General features: G+C 37.3%; 2 pseudogenes across 1 annotated transcript; both read left to right on the top strand.

Moving 5' to 3' along the window:
* Positions 1-12,658: 12,658 nt before the first annotated feature.
* LOC137729925 (germin-like protein subfamily 1 member 11) lies at positions 12,659-13,966 on the top strand (annotated as a pseudogene). The gene is made up of 2 exons (XR_015951893.1): positions 12,659-12,856; positions 13,173-13,966. The product of XR_015951893.1 is annotated as a germin-like protein subfamily 1 member 11 (transcript).
* Positions 13,967-20,478: 6,512 nt separating this feature from the next.
* Positions 20,479-21,873, top strand: LOC137730088 (germin-like protein subfamily 1 member 20; annotated as a pseudogene).
* Positions 21,874-25,396: the final 3,523 nt, after the last annotated feature.

Genomic DNA, 25,396 nt, shown 5'->3' with positions numbered 1-25,396 from the left:
TTCAATGTGGGAGTTGGTTCCTCTTGTGAGCTCGTGTGGAGCCACTTGTGAGGGGGTGTGTTGAAAAATAGGATCCCACATAAGTCATAAAACAAATAATATATTTGAGTTTTCATCCATAATATCACCAATTTACTAGGCTCAAATCAGTTGCAAGATAGGCTATAAAGTGATATCCCCATGCATTTAGGCTCTTTTTTTTTCAAAGAACCCACCATGTGATGGCCTAGTGAAGAGAATTGGTGAGGTCCGAGAATCTTTGATAATTCCGCTTTGTGTACTGTTGCTGGAGCACAATGCTTGAGGTGTTAAGGGCGCACTTCTTCAATAGGTCGGAATCATTGAGTTGGATATTATTGTGTGTATGCAATTGCTTGTGGCCACGTTAGTTGCGAGGACACAATTCGAAAATGAATCATTGAAGGTCATGTGGGTGCCGGGAAAAAAGAGGGGGGGGGGGGGGGGGGGGGGGAGGGGCGGGTGGGGGGCCTCAGCTCCACCACCATTTAGATAACAAACAAAATGCATCGGCCTACCAACTTAGGTCCCATCTACCGTTAGCCTTTGGCAAATATTAGCTCCAAAATTTGACAAAATAGTCTCTAATTTGAGAGTTTTTGGCAAATGACATATTTTAGGAGTTCAAATCAGCCGCAAAAAAAGGCTAAAAAGTAACATCCCTAAGCATTTGGGCTCCTTCCTTTTCGTGAAGTCCACCATGTGATGGTATGGTAAAGAGTTGATGTAGGGTAGCGCGGACCACGGCTTCCCGTCCACCTACGCCAATTAATCCCCAAGATAGTGTTGTCCTTTGGCCCTTAAGGGCTGAGATGGGTTATGACATGATGTAGTTAGCTAGTCATTACCTATGCAAAAAATGTTGTTAATGTGTTTGGGCCCAAAATATTATTGGTGGGCCGAGCAGCAGGATGTGCTCGGCCCAAGGTGATGATAAATACTATGGGCCGAATAATAAATCTCGGGCAAGCTGGCAGGATAGGCCAAATCCTATCCTAAGTAGTCCGGATAAATAGAAAAGGTTGAGAAAGTCCTGGTGCGACCAGGATTCTTGACCGGCAAGGAATGGAGTCTCGAAAAGAAGGAAAATTCAGAATCCCAGTAGGAGTAGGTTTGTTCGAGTTAGAGGCGAAATGGGACAAGGACTCCCAATCCAAATCAGAATTGGTTTCAAGGAATGGGGCACTATAAATACAAGAGAGCATGCAACAGAAAGAGCCCCTTCAAAATCAGCACACAATTGCCCTGCGCAAAACCTCTCAAACACCTTGAGATTTTTCCTTTTCTTTTCCTGCCGACACACCTTCAGTTTGGATAAACAGCACTGTGGAAGCACCCGGCGAGCACCTTCAGTTTGGATAAACAACACTGCTGCCGCAGAATCAGCCGACCGAGAAGCACCTTCAGTTTAGATAAACAGCACTGCGTCGAGGTCGACCGATTATCTATCTAAGTCTCGGCCGAGAGGGGTTTTCGAACCTTTGTTGGCAGAGGTCACCTTGCTAGCCTTCTCGGCATAGTCAGGTGTTACGAGTTGCATTACTCGGCGTACTGGACGCCGAGCGGTTTTATGATTGGATACTCACAAGTGAGTTTCAGGGTTTGGCATTCCGACGGCCGAACTACGTTCACCATCAAGACATACATCACGTTCGAGTACCTGTGCCCATATAGTTTGGTCTCGATTCGACGTGCTTATACTCTTACGAATATAATCACAGTGACCGAATCGGGCTCCGACGATTTGTGAACTCCGCAGAATTAGCAGCCTTGTCTTCAGGCTGTAGAACCCAGAGACCGAGAGTGTTCCTTCCTCGATCGCAATCGCAAGATAGAGAAGTCAACGACGCACTCAAAGCTACATCAACAAATTTTACTCCTCGGCCAAGCTCGGCCGACGAGTTGGCACGCCCCGCATTCGACCGAATGACGTAGTTAGCTTATTAGTTACTCGGTCTGCGCACCACGTAGGTTTTGTAATTTTTAGAGTCAACATAATGACACTCTAAAATTTTCATTGTGTACTCATTATAAGTGTATTTTTCTTTCTAATAATGTGCCGAATATCTGAATTATGTTATGATAAATCAAATTATGTTTGAAATCAGAGTTATCTACCAGTTTAAGAACATAATTAAGATTTTTTTTTTAACATGATTTTGAATTAACAAGTCATGCATAGCCACCTTTATATAGTGAAGTGGCTATCATGGCAAAAAAAATCATATCTGTTGTAGAATAAAATAATTTGAGAGAGATTCAGAGAATTCTTATTAGAGAATTTCGTAGTGTTATAATGTGAGACGTAACCATCTTTATAAGGTGGTGTGACTATTTTGGAAAACTACACAAATGCCCCTAATTCAATATGGAGAAATCAATGGCCTAACAGTTACATCAATTAGTGGATTGACATAAATGTCATGCAACACTCTCCTTTGGACATTCATGGATTACTCAGTTGGGCAATCACGAGAACTCCATGTCAATGCCTCTTCTTCGTCTCTTCCAAACTTAAATGTAAGCTCTTCATGAGGACGACCCGAAAAAAAAAACCAAGCAGAGAAAAAAATCAATAGTCGGCGTGGGAGAAACTTAAATGTATCCACCGCAGATCTGTTCTCGCGATCCATGAAATTTGTAATGTTGAAAGATCAAACGGTCGAGAGTTGGCCGAGTTGCAACACAGAAGAGGATGGAAGGAGAGTTTAGAGAAAGAAAGGGGAAGGCGTTGGTTTCTGGAGTAAGATTCTCTCCCTTCCTAATCTCCTTTCCCTTCCATCCTCTCCTATTTGAATGGTTACGGTTAAACCACGTCAACATTTTGTATTAATTTTTTAATAGTTAGAAGAAGACAAAAATCAATCAGGTAAGATGATGGGAACAGAAGGGAAGAGAATCTTACTCCTTAATTTCTATTTATAGTAATATTTTTCTGAATTTCTAATTGGCAGTTGTGGCTTGCAATAAATATCCACGAGTTTTATAGAATTTTGTCCTCTAAATTTTATGAAATAATCAGTCTGCGTACCATTATTTTTGCTTGCTTATTAAGTTTTCGACCAAAAAAATTTAAAAAAAAAAAAAATTGCCTGTGGAATACATCCGGATGATATACATGTGATGATGCTCCGATCAAATTTCACGTGATAGTATCAAGCATGTGGACCCAAAAAAACCCCAAACAAATGTTTATTAGTTTATTAGGTTTCGCCTCGAGATGATTTAATCATGAAATTTTGTTTAGGGGTAAGTCGAATTTTTTTTAAAAATTTGTACGGAACTGTCATTTTTTTTTTATAAATTTTAATTTTAATAATTATTTTTTTAGTTTCTTTAACTTTTATAATTGGTTAATGTCTTTTTTTTTTTAATTTTAATTTTATAACTGAAAAAAAAAGTAATTTTATTCTTAATGTAAACAATATATTGTTCCTTCTTCTTCTTCTCTTCTGGTAGTTCACTTTCGACATATTTTTTGTGTGATTTTTAGGGTTTAGGAGTACATAGGACAATTATAAAAGTTTAGTGGAATAATCAGTTAAAATTAAAATTTAAAAAAAAATTAGTTAATTATAAAAATGCAAGAGGATAATTGATTAAAATTAAAATTCGGAAAATTTGACATCCGCTTACATTAGTAGGAAATCAGCTAATACCTCAAATCTTTTTATACTGTTAATTAACAATTTAGAAATTGAGAATGATGAAGATTGGTTAAAATCCTGCGAATCAATCAGCAAGTAGCAGCCCCGCCGTAAACGGGGTAGTCCACTTCGTTCTCCCCCTTCCCAGCTATCGCAGATCCATCCACTTGACGTGAATCTCTGGACTTGGGCATCGACTTGGCTCGATGGATCTCAATGCAGTGCCGTTTATGGAGAAGCAGCCGGACATCAACTTGCCTCAATGGGCATCGATTAGACGACGACCTTCGCCAGAGAAGAAGCCGGGCATCACCGAGAGACATCGTCGACCACTTCTTGCAATGTGGGCGAAGGGCCGCCGCTTCTTGTTGATTCCTGGCCACATGATCTTCTTGTGGACGGTCATAATTGGTTGACTTGCAGGATCCGAAAAGATGAGATGAGGAGAGGATCTTAACCCGACAAAGATATTCATTTGCTATGATCGATCATATCTATAAGTCGGTCCACCAACCACGTTAATTGAAAAAACGACGACGTACTTGCGGGAATCATTTGGATGGGAATGCCGGAATGGGCCCATCGTAGGAAAATGAATATTCAGCAAAAAGATTGAATCACGTGGAACCACTTTTGCATCTACCTCTTTGTCGTTTACACGATGGAGGATGACTCCTATTCCTATATATATACACACACATATATTTTTTTTTTTAATACATTATTTATTGTAGCTGTTAATGGTGTGTTTGTTGTACCGGATTATCTTGGACTGGATTAGCTTTAGGAATTAAATTGGATTGATTTAGACTAGACTAAACTGGATTAAATTAGTTATACCTTTGATGCAGTGTAGGACTAAGAGGCAGAATAATGAAAAAAATATTATCCGAATTTTGGTCTAAAAAACATATCCAAATAATAAATTGGGTACAAAAAAGAAGCAAACTGGATGATGTGAACAAATGTCGAGCTAACAGTAATCGTAAACGAAATTGCAGAAATTAGAAACCGAAATATATCCATTTTGCAAAAAAAATTGTAGAAATTGCTAAACGCCCACAACACAATAGCAGCAATTTACACAAATCATAACACCAAATTCACAGATAAATTGGTTTTTTAAAAAAAAAAAAAAAAAAAAAAAAAACTGATTTCCAAGACTACAGCACAAATTCCAATCACCATTAGCAGAAATTGCAAATCTTGTGAGGGTTAGAGCAAGTACCAAAGAGCAAAACCGAAATCAAGCGGCAAGAGAATAAAAAATTGGGGACTTTCACATCTGTGAAATACAAAATCTATGATTTCGTAAACATCAACAATTATCTGCGAGATTGCGACTTGAGTTTCAGTGGTCGATGGGATGGTCTGGTGAGGTCCTCGAGCAAGATGAGCATGTGAGAAGAGTTGATCAGTCGACGTGGTAAGGAATGGCTGAGGCCGAAGAGGTCAAGCAGATGAGGACGTGAGAAAAGAGTTGATCAGACGACGATGCAGCAGAGAGTGGTGGCTGACGTCGGAGGGGTCAAACAGATGTGGACACGATAGAGGAGTCGATCAGACGACGCCGAGAGAGAGAGAGGAGGCGAGCGCATAAGGACGAGAGAGAGCACGGTCTTAGCAATCCTATAGGTTTCGGGGGGACTCGCTAAGGCCTGTAATCCGTGCAAGTGAAAGCTAATCTTATTAAACCTAATCCTTTCTGACAACAAACACAAGATTTCACTAAGTTTCAGTGTAGTCTAATCTAGTGAAACTTAATGAAGGTAAACAAACACACCAGTACTCAAGAGTCGAGAGTTTGAGATTTGTGTGTGCGTGCACGCGCGCAATTACTTGTGGCCACGTTATTTGCGAATGAGGATCCTATTTGGATTTTTTTGGGTGACAATATTAGTAATTCTTTAATCGGATTCATTTATCGTATATTTTATGGTAAAAAATTATTTTAAAATTGTTATCTAAAATTGAACATAAATAGTACCTAATAAAAACTGACTGCACAATTTACGATAAACGAATACGAAGAAATAATCATTTAGATCTTCACAAAAAAAATCCAAAGAGAATCCTCATTCGTTATTTGCGAGGACCGTTGAATCCGAAATGAACGAGTGAAGATCATGTGGGCATGGGGGCTCACCTCCACCACCATTCAAATAACAAACAAAATTCATGGCCTACTAACTTTTAGCTCATATCTAGCATTAGCCTTTGGAATAATATTAGCTCCAAAAATTGACAAATCAGCTAACATTTGCTAAATCAACACCATAAAATACAATTCAAAGTTGTTTAAATAGTCTTAGGCTAAGACTCTTAGCAAATCTTAGATGAGAAGTTTGTTGGAAATGCTTGAATAAAATGAGTGGAAATGTATGAAAAAAATGTGTTTTAGAGATAGAATTTTACATCTGTTGTATGAAAAAATTAATATTCAAATACTGTATGAGAGTTTTCACTCCTAATATCACCGAGGCATTTGTGATAAAATCTAACACCTAGTTGTGGTTTTCTTTTTTGAACAAACTTAGTAATAGGTGGTTAAGTTGGGATAATATCGGTGATATTAGTGGTGATCCTACATGGGCTATAAAGTTTATCATGGTATCAGAGCAAACTATTTTTTCGACAAGTTCTAAGCCCGATTTACTAGGCTCAAGTTCGCCTCCTAAAGTTGGGCTACCTCCGTATAATGACTTGACCGGTTTTCAATGTGAGAATTGGATTCTTTTGTGATCTAGTGTGACGCACTCGTAAGGGGGCGTGTTGGAGAATATGATCCAACATCGGTCATAAAATAAAATAATATATAATATATATGGAGTTTCTGCCCATAATATTACCGATTTACAATGCTCAAATCAATTGCAAGAAAGGCTAAAAAGTGACATCCCCATGCATTTTGGCTCTTTTTTTTTTTTTTTCATAAAGCCCACCGTGGGATGGCCTGGTGAAGAGAATTGCTATGAGGTCTGAGAATCTTTAATAGTTCCGTTTTGTTTATTGCTGCTGGAGCATAATGCTAGAGGCGTTAAAAGTGGAATAGGTCTTCTCTAACAGGTCGGAATCAGTGTGTCGAACATTTTTGTGTGTGAATACAACTGCTTGTGGCCACTTTATTTGCGAGGACACATTGAATCCGAAAATGAATCATTGAAGGTCATGAGGGCATTGGGGGGCTTCAGCTCCACAAAAGTGACATCCCCAAGCATTTGGGCAATTCTTTTTCGTGAAGCCCACCATGTGATGGCATGGTGAAGAGTTGATGTAGGGCGGCGCGGAGCATGGCTTCCCCCGTCCACCTACGCCAATTAATCCCCAAGATATGTTGCCCGTTGGCACTTAAGGGCTGAGATGGGTTATGGTATGGTGTAGTTAGTTAGTCATTATTGATGAACAGTAAGTGTTGTTGATGCCATTTCAAAAGTTTGATTGTGCACTCATCATAATTTATAAGTGTATTTTTATTTCTAATTATGTGCCGAAAAATTTGACTTATGTTCTAATTCAAATTATGTTCGAAACCAGAGTAATCTACCAATTCTAAGAACATAATTAAGAAGTTTTTTGAACATGATTCTGAATTAACAAATTGTGGAGCCAAAAATAATCAAGAAAAATATGAAGGTGACATGTGGATTCTAGGGTGAAAATGACAAAATTATCCTCGAGGAACATCAGAACTCCTACGCGCAAGCAGTGAACAACCATCCCTCAATCAAGTCAAAAGTGCTCAAAATAGGTATTTATTCAAAACATACAAATCATGAATCTCACAAAAAAAACCATCCAAGTGGCCGGTCCATCTCCTCCCAAAGGGGCCGGCCACACCCCTATAAATACCATCTCATTTTCTCCAAAACAAAATTCCAACTCTTTTGCAAAATTCTCTAAATTCTCCAAACACTTTTCCCTCAAAATTCTAACTTTGGCATCAAAGGTTCTTCGGCCAATGCCTCCCCCATTCATTGTGGGCGCGTGAGGCTCTTGGCCTTGACTTAAGGTGTTATTTGTTTTGTAGGTGCAATTTTGTCCAAGAAGAAGAAGACGGAAATTTGCATCCACACAAATTATACATAGCCACTTTTATATAGTGGAGTTTTTATCATGGCAAAAATTCATATTTGTTGTAGAGGAAATTAATTTGAGAGAGAATCAAAGAATTCTTATTAGAGAATTTCGTAGTGTTACAATGTGAGACATAACCATCTTTATAAGGTTGGGTGACTATCATGGAAAATTACACAAATACCCTTAATTCAATATTGAGAAATGAATGACCTATTGAATTAAGGAATCAATGGCCTACCAGTTACTCCAATTGTGGACTAAATGCCCTGCAACACTTTGGACATTCACGAATTTCTCAATTGGCTAATCACGGGAACTCCATGTCAATGCCTCTTCTTTTTCTCTCTCAAAACTTAAATGTATGCTCTTCATGAGGACGACCTGAAAAAACCAAGCAGAGAGAAAAATCAGTAGTCGACGTGGTAGAAACTTCGTACTCTTGGAAATTTCTACCCATGTGAACGACAAACTAAGGATTTTAAGCAAAACCTGCATTGTCGGATCGGATGACTAAAACTGGTGTCTCATTAACAACCTTTCTAAGCAAAACCAGTAGAACAAACTTAGTGAAGGGAAAAAGATTACACGAAGCATTGGCATCTTCGGGATGCGTCACCTTAACTAGCACATGGCTGGTTGCTTCCCCATCCGCATCAACAACACCACCTTTGAAATATTTGGAATGGATATATGAAACCTTGTTTCCAATTTGATTCGCCTGAAAATCACCTCTATATCTACAAGACGATTATCATGATTTTAGTTTTCTTGGTAATAACTTGTAGAAATCACCCTGGGGGTAGTGAAGATTGAATTTGATGAAGGAAAGTGCTATTCATACACCCATCTTTACCTTTCACAAACCCTTGTTAATTTTTGACTAGTGATCTTCTTCAATTCATTCGATCTGATGACCGAAAATTGAGAGGGATGTGTGAGGAGTAAAAATGGATATGTGAATAGCAGTACCCTTTGATGCATCAATTGGAGAGAAGTGGATAGGGTTTAAGTGAGTGTGTGACAAGGGGGGTCGTGGGTGAGAGGTAAGTTTCTCTCAATCGGAGTTTTAAGAAGTTGCAACTCCCACAGTAAAAACATACTACAGTAAAACTTCTCTATAGTGACACTATAAAAAGAAATAACCTCCATGTAGTCATAAAAAATCTAAGTCCTAATTTGTCCCGGTTAAACATAGAAATAAACTCCACATTGTAATTAGTTATAACTTATTCAGTTCCATCTTAAGAAGCTTGTCTCCATATAGTAATATTTGTCAATCAATCCAAAAATATGCAATGTTACAAGGAGAAGGAAATGTATTCACTTGAATGGGTTGAAATTGCACTGGTTGTATTATATGTATTCATAAGATTTACTTAGAAAGGGAAGCATCAAGAGAGCACTACATATGCACACATACACCACTAGCGCTTTTAGAGATTAAGTGTCTCTTTTTTCCAATGTTACATCTGAAGAAAGTTGAGCTTCCATCATAAAACCAATTGGCAATATAAGGAGTAGCCGAACTTACTTAGAAGCACATGCATGCAAAGTCCCTCCTTTCCCCGATGTTGAATTTGCACGATAAGAGGAAATTAATCCCGAACGTCTTTGTAATTATTGCATGTATTATAGGAATTTATTACCTTGCCCATATGTGGAACTGTTAGATTGGAAGAAATTAACCCCAAATCTTCTCCGTAAATGTATTTTAAGAAAGTATTTTTCAATTGTAATTGGTGTCGGATTTCTACGTAAATAGGGATTGATATAACCCTATACATATTGTAATACCTTCACACATAAATACAAGGAGTCATATTTTTACAGGAATTCATACTCTCAATACGTCTTCTCATGTGTGGCCAAAGTTCTAAAAAACGCTAGGCGCTAGTCGGGCGCCTAGGCGGATTTAAGTAATTTTATTTTACATCATATAAATTAATTCAATTTACTACATAATATGTGAATACACATTGAATAATATGTTTTTTTTTTTTTTTTTTTTTAAAGAAAAACTTATGTGTAAGAAAATATGTAAAATTTTATACCTTTTGTATCATTTTCTAAGCCTATAAATTTTTTGGGCCTTTTTCATTAATAAAATGCAAGGTTGGACCTTGTATTCCTTGTTTCATATTTGAATAGAATTGTCGAGTTCATTGTAGATGGGCGTAATGGACCCTAACCAAAAACCCAAAGCCATCTAATCCATTTATTATCCTATATTTCCTATTAGAATAAAAGAATACACCAAGATACTTGTACAGCCTCCCGATTCCCAATCACCGACTCACCCTTTTCACAATAAAACCCTAAGCTGCTCACTGCAAAAACCATTGCCGCCATCAACCATATCACCACATCTGCAATTACAGATCCATACTCTCTCTCTTGTCTTGTAAACCATCGTCACACTGAGAGGGAGACGGCGAGACTTTGGGGAGAGAAGACGGCGAGGTGTAGAGCATTTAAATTGGCCATTGTTTGCCTGCTTATGGGTAGACCAGTCGTATTTTCTCAAGCTGCCCAGACCATCCAGCTTCCTTTTAGCCCGCCTAGTGTCCATTTAGGCCGCCCAAGCGTCCGCCTTACGCCGCCTAATAGCTTTCCCGATTTAGTAAACGATTTTGGATTAATTTGGGCGGAGCATCGCCGTCTAGTGCCTGAGCGGCAGCCTAGAGCGTTTTTTAGACCATTGCGTGTGGCGAATTTTCAAGCTTGACACGTGGACAACATAAATCGGGTAACATGGAGCCCGTGTAGCCATTGAGCTTCACACATGCAAAATTGAGATTACTAATTGACAATATAGAAAGTAACTCAGCTTACTTATAAGCACATACAAGATCTTTTTTTTTCTCAACATGAGATTCATGCTCTCAACAACATCTTGACATGCTCTACTACTAATGTAGTTCACTTCTATTAAGGATAACTAAATCAATTATTTTAACTACATCTCTAATGAGTAATAACCTTTTATAATAATAAAATGAGTTTGACCTCAACATTATTGCTATATAAAAGTTTTAATGTAAATATATTTACGTATGGTCCATATTTTTGACTAAAATTGATACCACACCACGTAATTGAACACACATAGCAAACCATAAGTACTGTATATAACCTTGCGTTCATTAACTTGTTTTCCACGTGTGGAAAACTCAATGTAATTCAAAGTTACCACACGTTCAAAGCCACAAACAAGGCCAAAAACTACTTGCAGCAACTAATTCTTCTATGGGGAAAGTGAGCAACACCAGTTCCTATCTAGAAGGTTGAGAATAATGAAAAGGAAGACAAAGTCCTGTACTCAATTTTCTACGGTGCAGTTGGAAATGATAGGAGCAGTTTGGAGCGGCAATAGTGTTTGAGGCAAAATTGTCAACTTCAATGCTAATTGCAAGTCGGTCTTTTTTTATTTTTTTTTATTTTTTAAGGTAAACATGTTAATTGCAAGTTTTAACATCCATATCGCATCACCTTTAACTACTCCTTTTAGTGTAAACTCAAAACTCCTTGAAAAAAAAATTTCAGTGTGTCAGAAACACAGTTCATTACATAAGTATAATAACAAAATTGTTGGAAACCTAAAAAAATATTCAATTAATTTTATTATTATATTTGATATACTGAACGGTCTTTATGGTACACTAAAAAATATCTCAACTTCTAGTACATGGTTTTTATCCCCATGAATATATAAACATTTTCTTCTCACCTGACCCTGTACTAGCCAATAGCCCTTTAGAGAAGGTAATTAAATGAAAACTAAAAAGTTAGCACGTAAGTGCCAAACACAAAGAATCATTCAAGGAAATTATTATTGTTACACTAAAATAGCATTTGGTATCATGTCAGTGTTTGAGGCAAAATTGTCAACTTTGAGGCAAACTTGTCAACTTCAATGTTAATTGCAAGTTTTATTATCCATATCGCAATAGCTTTAACTACTCATTTTAGTCCAAACTCAAAACTCGATAAATTTTTTTTTCAGTGTGTCGAAAATACGGTTCAGTACATAAATATAATAACAAAATAGTTGGAAACTTAAAAAAAATTCAATCAATTGTATTATTACACTTGATATACTGAGCGGTCTTTATAGTATACTAAAAAATATCTCCAACTACTAATACATAGTTTTTATCCCCATGATTATATAAACATTTTCTTCTCACCGGATCCTGTACTAGCTAATAGCCCTTTAGAGAAGGTAATTAAATGAAAACTAAAAAGTTAGCACGTAAGTGCCAAACACAAAGAATCGTTCAAGGAAATTAGTATTGTTACACTAAAATAGCATTTGGTATCATGTCAGTGTAAAACGTAACAAAAAAGTAAAGAGTACGGAATAAATATTTTGAAGTAGTAGTACTCACAATTATCTGTATTTGAAATTGTAATTCGCTTAAGCATTTTATGTAGAGTTTTTATTTATTTATTATTATTACAAAGTGATATTACAATTTAAGTTACTCTAAAGGGGAGAGTTTGAACTCGAAACTTAGTGGGTTGAGTAGAAAAACATTGTCCCTAGTTATTAGTATTAATATAGAAGGGAAAGTATAGTTCAAATGAAACCCTAAGTTAAACAGCGCAGTTATACGTGTGGGTACCATATTTACCAAAAAAAAAAAAAACATCATTAGACGATTTAGTGTTTTTTTAAATTTTGCACTGTCAAATATTCAAAATTTTGATATTAATTTTCTCAAAAAGATTATGTGGATATAAGAAATTGAACCATGTATGGATGAGGGAAAGAAATTTTGGTTAATACGAACTAAAATATTTCATCAAACCAAGACTTAACCTGCTTCTGGATATTAATGGGGCTGGTGACAGTGAAGGTATATCGAATACCAAGTCATTCTTTCCGATCTATAAATAGGCACATGCACCATACGGGATTTTCATCCCGCTACACATTAATACAAGTTTTGAGGCATTTTAAGTTAAGTTTAAATCCTAATTAACCATGAAAGGTGCTCAATTCCTCGTATGCATTGCTGCCATCTTGGCATTCGCAACCTCCCTTGTCTCTGCCTCTGACCCCGGTCCCCTCCAGGACTTCTGCGTTGCACTTAATGACACCAAATTAGGGGGTATAGCAATAATATATATGTAGTATATATCCTCTCTTTTTTTACAATTATTTTTTCGTAAGCCATTGGGAATATTTTGTATGAAGATTGTATTTCTATATAGTTTAGCATGGAAAATATATAAAGCATGCATATGAATAATATGAGTACGTTAGTATTTAGTACATAAATATTTAGTTCCTTGTACGTATCACATTTACTGACAATTTGGCACCAGTTTAATAGAAGCTCATATATATTGTTCGTGTTAATCATGTAAATAGTCTTATTAATACTAATAAATTAATTAATTTTTGTTTTTGGCGTGTAACGGCAGTGTTTGTGAACGGGAAATTCTGCAAGGACCCAAAGCTTGCTTCAGCAAATGATTTCTTCTTTTCTGGGCTTCAAACTCCAAGAAGCACACAAAATCCGTTGGGTTCAACGGTGACACCTGCTAATGTGGACCAAATACCAGGATTAAAACTCTCGGCATATCGCTAGTTCGCATAGACTTTGCACCAAATGGCCTAAACCCTCCCCACACTCACCCACGCGGCACGGAAATCCTTTTTCTCCAGGAAGGTACACTCTACGTTGGGTTCGTAACGTCGAACCCGGATAATCGTCTATTCACCAAGGTGTTGAACAAGGGAGATGTATTTGTGTTCCCAGTTGGTCTTATTCACTTTCAACTGAATGTGGGACATACCAATGCTGTCGCCATTTCTGGTCTTAGCAGCCAGAACCCAGGAGTCATCACCATAGCAAATGCAGTGTTTGGCGCCAACCCTCCCATCAATCCAGATGTTCTAGCCAAGGCCTTCCAAGTCGATGACAAACTGGTTACATATCTTCAAAAACAGTTCTGGTACGACAACAACTGATAACAAAAAGGGCCAAGGAACGGTCCGCGTGCCTGAGGGATGTGTTGAGCTTTTCACTAACCACAAAGTATGATCTAGTATTAATTGAATAAGATGGTTGCTTATGTATACCTCATCGTCCCTACGTGGATTTTGATATCAATTAATATAATGTTATTGTGTTCAGTGACGTGTGCGCTGCCTCTGGCACTAGAAGATGACAAATACATCACATATATGATATTTGGGTTTTGGGTTTAGGATACATATTATGTGTTAGATTTAGGGTTATAATTTGTGTAAATATTCTCATACACCACATTGGCACACTGCGTAGTGTAGCGGATGTACACATAAGAACCTTTCCAACACACACACACACACACGCACGCACAAACACACACACTCCAAGTATATTAACACAGAAAAACAAGAAACAGAGGATCAAATTTATATGAAGCTGAACCAGCAGCTTCTACCCCCGAGACTGAGCAGAGAAGCAGCTTTTGAGCAGAAAGCAAAGTATATAAACGTGCTCATAAGAAGAAAAAGTCTACAAATTAAGTCTCCCTTATAGAGGTCGTATTGATTCTTATAAATAAAAAAAAATATAGGATTAACTGAGGCTACAGTCTTTTTTACAGGTATTGATTTCATCTTGATTTAAATCCTGACAATTTTACCAAACCATTCTTTAAGAAAAAGTCTTGTACACAATTTTAATTCTACGGTGAAGCTCGAAATCACAGGAGGAGCATCTACCCTGTTATACCTCGGAATATTGAGACAAACTGTCAACATCAATACGAAGCTGCAAACAATTTGTTAGAACAATCCATATAAAACAATAAACGTTGGAATATTTGATGAACACTTTCACTCGTTATAGCCAACCTAAAGTTATTAATACTGTTATCACATTAACCACGTTTAACAACTTATCTCCTTTTAGTACAACTCCTAATTAGTTTCTTTTCATCCTCCTGATTGTACATCGCCAAAAAGTTGCACTGCTTCTATTTTAAGCATTTCCCAGTTGCTCCTTTGCAGAAGTTATCTTTAACTAAACACCAAAAAGTGGGCCTTGCTCATATTAAGCATTTCCCAGTTGCCCCTTGCAGAAGTTATCTTTTAACTAAACACCAAAAAGTGGGACTTGTATATATATATATATATATATATATATATATATATATATATATATATATATATATTACGAAATAACGATATTCTTCAAAACTAAAAAAAGTTGGACACAATACATATAAAACACGTAAATATGACTCTAAAAACAACAGTTGAAAAGAGATAAATTAAGGCGCATAAAATTCTCACAAACTAACAAACTGTACATAGCCCAAACAACTCAAACCCTCTGTTAGACCACAACCTTAAATCTTGGGTTGTTGGCTATTGTTACTTGATTGGATTCCATGTTCTCTTGAAGTGTGTGAGATCCTTTTTTTTTTTAATTTTTTTTGCTGAAGTTAGGGGTGTAAATGAGCGAAGTCAAAGTTAAATACCGAGCGACTCAAGTTTCACTCCCTTTTAGTACTCAAGCACAATAAAACCGTATTGCTCAAGCTCAGCTCAAATGATTTTTTTCAAGCTTGAGTTCGACTAGGCTCTACTCGGCTTGTGTGTATAACAAACTTTAGCCTTGGGATGGCTTGGCTCAACTTGTTCCTTAATGAGCTCGAGCTTATGCCACCTTTATGAAAATTGAAAATAAATAAATAAAATAAAAATAATAGATCTATTTGCACACATATCTTTTATATGTCGTTTATCCTATTTTTTGGTTGTTGCCAAAAGACCAAACAAAAACATTTCAAATTGATGAATGATACATGACAATTCTTTATACAAAAAACTGTGACAAGTCATACATGAAACTTTAAGGAAAAAAAAAACAAAGAAAAAAGAAGAAGACATTATTAGTTTTACATCAAACAATATGCATGTGTAAACTGAAATTCGATTGAAAGGTAGCATGAGTATCACTAGAAGCCTAACAGTTGAGTTTTTTTATTTATTTATTTACTTATTTTTATGTATTTTGTTTTGTTGAAGGAAATATATAGCATTTGAATTCAATTTTCCTCTCTTAGTCTTCTTCTCCTTTCAATATTTGTGCAATTTTCTTACATTCGTTGGAATTTGTTTAATTTTCTTCGATTTATTCGTATAAATTCACATGTTTTTCATAGACTCAAAGTGGAACATTTGCATAATCTATTCCCTCCAATGCAGATGATGTCTCAGCCTTTTAATATGACCAAGGGAAGATATGGTTTTGTTTTTTATGTACTTTTCAGCATTGCTGGATTAGTCATAGTGGTTTGGAAGTCCTTTTTGGAAGGCTACTCTAGTTATGAGTCGTTGCATCCGACTATCCTTGTCTTCTCTGCTTTGAACCTCTTCACATAGTCACGAAGCGATCTTTTGGGTTCTTCTTGACATTGAACAAATGGTCGGACTTCTTTTTGATCGAGCGATAGGATGAATATTCTTTGGTAAAAGCCAAAGAAAGTTTGTCGAAACTTCGGATAGATTGCGGCGGTAGGGTGTAGAACCAATCTTGTGCCTTGCCTTGTAGAGTGGTGGCAAATATATTGCACATGAGATCATCGTTGTTTCGATAGCGGATCATTGCTCTTCGGTAGTGCTTTAACTGTCTCTCCGGGTCTTCATCCCCTTTGAAAGATGTGAAATGTGGCATGCTGAACTGGCGTGGAGGCTCTACCTACTCCATCTCGTTCGTGAAGGGTGACCTACATATGTTGGTCATGTTCCGTTGTAGTGCCTTGTCGGTGACCTCGTTGCGTTGGAAATCACACAATCACTTGGTCAAGAGTCTCTCTACTTCTTCCTAAATTTGCCTTTGTTAGGGTAGCAGAGCTCTCGGCTGCCCCCAGTCATGACTTGCTATTCTAGGCTGTTCTTCCATATGTTTGGCTCGTCTATGCCGCAAATGCGGTGCGTGTAGTGTGTTCCTAGCAGGCGAGCAAGTTCTTCACAGACTGGCGGTTGAACTTGAGCCAAATTGAGTGACTGCTTATCTCCATCCATCGTGCTGCCTACTCCGATGTGAGATGGATGATGCTTCTTGTGGGCTTAACCGTGAATGAACACTTCACTTAGAAGGTTGCTCATGTTGACTATTGAAGTGTGACCCCAACCATGAATATATGCTCGTCCGTGGGCCTAGCCTAGAGTGCACCTCCTCGGCGAGCTAAGACGGGAGTATACACTATCTCAGGGGCCCAATCGAGAATGTACATTGCCCAAACACTCGGTTCGTGGCTGGTCGAGTGGCTGCTTGCTGGGACGTTGCAGGAGGGGTTCTTTGTTTGCCATTGTCCTACTTCAGGACACCTCGTTTGGGGCACGTTGCATCTCGGTGCGCTGCAAGAACTGGTTCACTAAGGTTGCTTGCTATGCGAGGGCACTCGTCAACTCTATGACTTGTCGAGACAAGTGTTGTTCTCCATTTGGGTTGGAATAGCTTGGAAGAAATGCGTCTTCTTGAGCTGTGGAAGTGTGGTAGACTTTGGGCGTGAGATTTGAGTTAGGAAATGTCAAATCCGCAAAAGAATGTGGTGAAAATGCTCCCAGTTCGATCATTGGTCCGAAATTTTGGAGTGAGGACGGTTGAACTAATCTTGGATCGATTTGGACTGCTTGAAAGGCCACGGGAGCAGATTGGGCGACGGGAGCATGCTGGGCCACGGGAGCAAGCTGCTCGGTGGGAGCAGGTTGGGCCACGAGAGCAGGCTGCTCGGCGTGTGGCGCATGTGGGTGCGTGGCTAAGGCTCGGCTTGGCAACGCGTTGGGCTTAGAGTGACATGGCTTGGGCCGTGGTTTTGGTGTTGTGGGCCTTAGGTGGTACAACATGGGCTTGCTTAGATGGCACGGCTTGGTCGTGGTGGTGGTCGTGGTGGCCACCGCGGTGGTTGCCATGGTGAAGCCCTGTAGCGGTGGTGCCGCTCCACTTATGATCACATTTAGCCTCGTGGATCGCCACGGTCCCATTTCTTAAATATTGGAATTTTCACTTGTGGAATTTTCTAAATTTCTAGTCATTGTATTTCTCTTTTACGTTTTATCAAAGAATCTTTCCAAATAAAAAATTCTAATAATAAGAACGTACGAAAAATATACAAATGGACAAGAAAAAATAGAGAAAAACCTTTTATGTGAGAGTCTTCTACGAGTTTGTGTACTTTAACTCTCAATGAAAGCACCAATTTGTGGATGCAAATTTCTGCCTCCTTCTTCTTGGACAAAATTGCACCTACAAAACAATTAACACCTTAGGGTCAAGGCCAATAGCCTCACATGCCCACGATGAATTGGGGGGGGGGGGCTTTGGCCGAATAAACTCCAATGCCAAATTTAGAATTTAGAGAGAAAAGTGTTTAGAGAGTTTTTGGAGTTTTGCAAGAGTGTGGACTTAGGTTTTTAGAGAAAAATGGGTAATATTTACAGGGCATGGCAGGTCCCCTTTGAAGAAAAGGTGGCCGGCCTTTGGGATGCTTTTTGTGTGCATTTTGTGGTTTAATGTGTGAGTTATTTGGCAATTAATGAATTAATTAGGTAATTAATCCATTAATTAGCCAGTTAACACATTTTTGGAATGAATATTTTGGAGGTTATGAAATAATTACCTTGTGGAAAATATAGGATGAGGATGGATGAAATAACTTTGAATTTGTTACCTATTTTGGGCACTTTTGATTTGATTGTGGAATATTTGTCCATTGCTCGAGCGTAGGAATTCCGGTGCTCCTCAAGGATAATTTTGTCCTTTTTGCCCAAAAACCTACGTGTCGCCTCTTAATTATTTTTGGCTCCACAGAAGGGGCCAATAATCTTCATGAACTTTAAGCTTTTCTTTTTGCTTTTGGTTTGTAACTTAATTTATTTTGAAACTTTGGCCTGTAACTAATTTTTTTGCTTTTGGGTTTGTTACTTAACTTACTTTATTTTTGTTTCATGCATGTGGAATGTTGAATTTAAATAGTTTGATAGTAGAATATATTTGAAGAACAATTCATAATTTCATATTTCAATTACGGCTATAAATCTATGATTGCACATATTAGTATGTATGAATTAAAGGCTCAAAATATATTGCATTTATGGTTCAAAATAGATTGCACAAACGCACATATGACATATTTGTATGTATGACTGATTGATATTTATGAAATTGGGCTAACAATTTCAATCTAAAAGGCTAAATTTTAGCCCAAAAACCCAATATGTTAAGTTTCAGCCCAATAGTCCAAAATCAAATTTTAATCTCGATTTGTCCTGAAATACCGAAAATATTTCAGGATTCCTAAAATTTGGGATTCACGAAATTTTGGCTTGGGACTGGTCTTCAAATTTCCATCTTGAAAAAATTTTGGTTTGGGATTCAGGATACTAGTTTCGGTTTAGTATCCCATACCAAACGAGCCCTAGTCCCAAATAACAAAGCCCTAATTTCCACTCAGAAAAAAAAAAAAACCATCTAATGAACAAAGCATGATACGTTTTTCAGTGTACTCGGAATGTTAAGTGGTATATGACGTGTCATAATATAAATGAAGAGACACTAAAAATATACTTTAAAATGAAACATATCAATCATATCATCTATTAATATTAATCATATCATTCATTAATATTATGACATGTAGTGTTACCACTTTTTATTTCGGATGTATTGAAAATCTCTCCAAATAATTTGGTATTTCCGCATCTTCCAATGTTTATCTTTTCTGGTTGATACGCATGCATTTATCATGTGTTCTTAAGTTTTCAGTGTTTTTTCATGAGTCATCTTTGTTTCAGTTGTTTTATATTTGTTTATCCTAACTAGTTAGCGTAAAGAAAATTATATACTGAGGCAAGTTGTGTTCTTGTTTTGGTGGGAAACATATTAAATGTTATGAGATTAAGATTGAGATTTTTATTGATAAACATTGGAACACTTCCAATATCAAATAATAAATATTTTTAGTATCGATCGTGCGTCATCACTTTGGCCACCATTGAAACTCACTTTGGGACGACTCCAGATTCCTCTTCGTCCTCCTAATTATGGTCACATACATTTTTCCTCGCCTCGTAAAACAACCCTAGCTAATAGCCATTTTAACACAAAGTGTGGGACTAATTGTATGGGGGTGCACTTTTCCACACTTTTTAATTATGGTCTTTCATTCTCTTTCGATTTGTTCAAATCAAAACTAAACAAATTTACGCAATAGGTTTAAAAAGTGTGTATAAATTATTTCTCATTTAACTGTTGAGGTGCTAAATATATTCGGACTTCTCAAGCATATTGTTTTCACAATATGATTGCAAACTTATGTGTGTATATATGAGTTTTGTAAACTGCGTGCAAATTGTATTATCTTTATAATAGAAGTAAGACTTTGTTTTATACACATGATTAACATTGCGCATATCACCACATAAAACTACGGCTAATGTACTTCAGTAGTTGGAGTGTTTAAATTTTCCACCTACTGATTATTGTCTTCATTATTCTCCCAGAAAAGACTAAGATGGAGTTGAAGCAATTGAAACTGCGGATAAGGAATTAGGATATTAATATCGAATTATAGTCTAATGCAACTTTGGTCGATATCCACTAAAATTTTCGTCAGACAATTAGTTACCTTCTTCCAAGTACTAATACTCATCAAATCGCTAAATACCCGCTTATAAATAGAAATTAGAGACATACAGGTTGGAGGCAACCTAATTAAGCCAAGTGCGATGAGAAGTGTTCATTTCTTCATAACCACTGTAGCCACATTGGCATTTCGCAACCTTCCTTGTCTCTGCCTACGATCCCAGTCCTCTGCAGGACATTTGCATAGCAATTAATAACCCCCAATCCGATGTGTGTGTGTGTGTGTGTGTGTGTTATATATATATATTTTTTTTTTTCGCATATCAGATACCATGTTTTCTCCACATTTATGTAATATTATTTACTCATAATGTTGTAAAAATTCTTAAGAATTTAAGTTTTTTCTCTGTTAATCATATGTTTTTGCATGGCATAGTTTATATGCATGCATGAAAAATTGATGTGCATGCATATACATATATATATATATATATATATATATGTATAGACATGTAAAACTAAAATATACATATGTATAAAAAATTCATGTTATTCGTACCATATTATATCATTGTTTTACTGGTTACATCTCTTATAAAGGTGTGTTATCATAATGAAGATTTTCTTTTATTAAAGCAAATTACACATATATAAGAGAGCTAGTCTCTAAAGTGGGTAGTTAATGACTTAATGTGGCCCAAATAACAATAACACTCTATATGGTTTTAACTTTCCGTGTATTTGTACATTGACCGGTTAACTGATGTTTACAACTAGTGCTAAAAACATAAATACTTTCGTTTCTTTTTAGTGCAAGCAGTGTCTGTGAACGGAAAATTCTGCAAGGACCCAAAGCTTGTCACAGCAAACGACTTTTTCTTTCCTGGGCTTCAAATCCCGAAAAGCACGGCGAATCCAGTTGGTTCGACAGTGACAGCGGTGAATGTGGAGAACCTAGCAGGACTGAACACTCTCGGCATATCCCTGGCTCGCATAGACTTCGCACCAAATGGCCTAAACCCTCCTCACGCTCACCCTCGTGGCTCCGAAATTCTCGTAGTCTTGGAAGGTACACTCTATGTTGGCTTCATCACGTCAAACGCCGATAATAATCGGCTAATCAGCAAGGTGTTGAATAAGGTAGATGTGTTTGTGTTCCCGATTGGTCTCATTCACTTCCAACTCAATGCCGGAAACGGAAATGCAGAAGCCATTGCTGGGCTTAGCAGCCAGAACCCAGGAGTCATCACCATAGCAAATGCAGTGTTTGGCTCCAAGCCTCCCATCAATCCTGATGTTCTAGCCAAGGCCTTCCAAGTGGATACTAAGCTGGTTGATTATCTTCAGAAACAGTTTTGTTACGAGAACAATTGATAACGAAGGGCTATATGAGAAAAGGCCAATTAGGACGGTCCATATGTGCCTGGTCGAATGTACTAATTTAGTTGGCCAATATGGTTTTCATCAGTACGCACAAACTATGAAATATAAATTGAATAAGATGCTTATTGCTTATGTATACCTCATCCTTATGTGAATTTGATATGATACAATATTATATATGGTATGTCTTGATGTGCTCTCTGTTTCTTAAATGTCTTTAAGTTTGACAAGTTTAAGAGATTCTACCCAAGGATACCTCAATTTCAATGATCGGAACAAATTTATATTGGGATAATACTTGTATTCTCTATTTTGGGGACAAGTTCATTTCTCTACTTGCAAATTAATAATATATTTTCACGGCATAAATTTTAGAGTTCTTTAAAAATAGGCTTTTGAAAGTTTTATTTCCTAAACAAAAATCCACCTATATTTAAATATCCAATTAAACCCCAAAATTCAAATTCATGCATGTGGAAAAAGAAATAGCCTATTATTACAAACTACCTATGCCACAAAACCCTAATTATGTCAATAAACTTTATTAATACCAACAATAACGATGAAATCCTAATTTTGTCTAGTTTCTTTCCTTTTTTTGACAAGCATTTAATATTCATCACGTATACTTTACAGTTTAGTTAAATGCTTGTTGAAATTTCAGTTTTATAGGCTACAATTGGAATCATATACATATTTATTCTCTGTTTTATTTATATATTCATTTCCTTATGATTTTCGTAAAAATATTTTACCTATATTTTTTTTTAACCAAATGACCTATGACATCCTTTATCTTGAATCAAATGACATTCTTTATCTTCAAGTGGGTAGTTTAGTCTACATAAAATAATTTACCTATATCTATGTGAAATATAGGTAAGTTTCATCTTGAACTTTATTTTCAAGTAGGTACTTTAATATACACAAAATAATTTACCTATATATTGTATGTATATGAAATATAGGCAAGTTAAACGTTGAAGCAAATTACATTGTTTATGTTGTACGTAAATTGTTTTGCATGTATTATTACTTACACTAGACACATTTTATTGTTGTTATATATGTGTGGTAAAATAATTTGTTCGCAGCTAAAGCTCGCATATTTGAAAAGAGAAAAACTAAATAAAAAAAATTCCCAACTTTATGCAAATACGAAAGCATCAAAGCAATAAGGAATTAAAAAGGAAAACACTAAACAAATTTAAACCTAGTATCATATCATTTATTATTAATAGGCAATGAATTATGACATTAAATCTTCTTTTTAATCCGACATAAGTTATTAGAGGTATTCTAGGCATCCAAAAATATGAAATTGTGTGAAGTCAAACTTAATTAAGAAAATTATTGACTTGGAGCTAGTTTTTATTAGAAAAATATATTATGACGGGTTTTAGTTAAAAAGAATTGAATTTCAAGGGGTAAAGTCATATTTTTAGTAAATTTTATAATCGAAACCATGCAACCACATACTAAGCTCCGCGTCCCATCAAAGTTTATCAAAGGTAAGCAAACTGCTTTATCATTCTGCAGCCCAAATCCGGTTACGAGTTTCTCCAATTTCAAATTACTGAATATATAATATTTTTTTCCTATTGCAAATTCAGAATTTATCTCAACTCTAGGGGCTAAGCTTGATATGAAGAAGGTGCAAATTGCCTTGGGTATTTCAACTGAGTATTGTGAATGTCGCTGACTGCTCAATCCTCTACAGAGAGGAAGGTGGACTTCTGCCTAGAGCTATGATCCCTGTTGTTAAGCCTGCTTTCAGCAAATTTGGAAAGAAGAAAACAGCTAGCCTAGACTTGCCAACACGTTTGGGTGAGCGTTCTCTACTCGTGGAACTTGCTTAAGGGTGTAAGTGTGGAACGCGCACTTTGAGTAGCTCCCGGACTTATGCGAGTATTGCACCATCCTTGGATGCTTCGTCACGTACTCCCATGAGGCTTGGTTGGTGATTAGATGAGAATCTAAATGAATTGCAAGCTTCTTCATAACTAAATCTTTTGTTAGTCAAAGGCTTACTGGTAAAGCCTTGTACATTGCGGGAGCTCCTGTAAGATTTTGTTAACTCTAAAAATTACAAAACCTACGTGGCGCGCAGGCCGAGTAACTAATAAGCTAACTATGTCCTTCGGTTGAATGGGGGCGTGCCAACTCGTCGGCCGAGCTCGACCGAGGAGTAAAATCCGTTGATGTTGCGTTGAGCGCGTTGTTGACTTCTTTATCTTGCGACTGCGACCGAGGAAGGAACACTCTCGGTCTCTGGGTTCTAAAGCCTGAAGACAAGGCTACTAATTCTGCAAAGTTCACAAATCGTCGGAGCCTGATTCGGTCACTGTGATTATATTCGTAAGAGTATAAGCGCGTCGAATCGAGACTAAACTATATGGACACAGGTACTCAAATGTGATGTATGTCTTGATGGTAAATGTAGTTCGGCCGTCGGAATGCCGAACTCTGAAACTCACTTGTGAATATCCAATCATAAAATCACTCGGCGTCCAGTACGCCGAATAACGTAATTCGTAACACCTGACTACGCCAAGAGGGCTAGCAAGGTGACCTCTACCAACAAGGGTTCGAAAACCCTTCTCGGCCGAGACTTAGATAGGTAACCGGTCAGCCTCGTCGCAGTGCTGTTTATCCAAACTGAAGGTGCTTATCGGTCGGCTGATTATGCGGCAACAGTGCTGTTTATCCAAACTTAAAGGTGTTCGCAGGGTGCCTCCACAGTACTGTTTATCCAAACTGAAGGTGCTTCTCGGTCGGCTGATTATGCGGCAACAGTGCTGTTTATCCAAACTTAAGGTGTTCGCTGGGTGCCTCCACAGTGCTATTTATCCAAATTGAAGGTGTGTCGGCAGAAAAAGAAAAGGAAAAAATCTCAAGGTATTTGAGAGGTTTTGTGCAGGGCAATTGTATGCTGAATTGAAGGTCCTTTTTTGTTGCATGATTTCTTGTATTTATAGCACTCGTTCCTTGAAACCGAATTGTATGCTGAATCTGGATTGGGAGTCCTTGTCCCGTTCCAACTTTACTTCGAACAAACCCACTCCCATTAGGATTTTGAACTTTCCCCTCTTCCGAGGCTTTATTTTTTGCTGACCGGGAATCCTGGTTGCACCAGGACTTCCTTGACCTTTGAATTATTCCTACTTAGGATCGGACTCGACCGACCCTGCTAACTGGCCCAGAATCTATCAAGCAGCTCATAGTAGTTGACATAGCTTTGGGCCGAGCCCAATCGTATGCTTGACCCAACAATATTATTTTGGGACCAAACAGATTTGAATCAAGATGTCAATGAAAGTACCAATTTGTTGTAGCAAATTTCCGCCGTCTTTGCATTTGACGAAATTGTACTTACGCAACAAAGAGATACCTTAGGTCAATGACCAAAGGCATGAACCAAGAGTGGGATTTGGCCAATGACCATTCGATGCGTAAGTCAGAAACTCTGTAGAAAGAGTGCAAGTGATTTAGTGTTGAATTGTGCAGAATCAACTTACTTAACGACTATGTAGAATGAGGTATTTATAAAGCATAGGGCCGACCACATGTGTAGAGTTTCCATGCCATGTGTTGGCTTCAATTTGTCGAAGTGTGTCGTCTGTTTGATGAAGTAAGAAAGTATCTTTAAAATGTTGAAATATCTTAAAATGCTTGAGA

Source organism: Pyrus communis, chromosome 10 (genome assembly GCF_041283825.1).
Source record: "Pyrus communis isolate YQ-2024b chromosome 10, ASM4128382v1, whole genome shotgun sequence".
NCBI lineage: Eukaryota > Viridiplantae > Streptophyta > Magnoliopsida > Rosales > Rosaceae > Pyrus > Pyrus communis.
The sequence above is the reverse complement of the archived record's forward strand: the minus strand, read 5'-3'. Positions and strand labels throughout refer to the sequence as shown.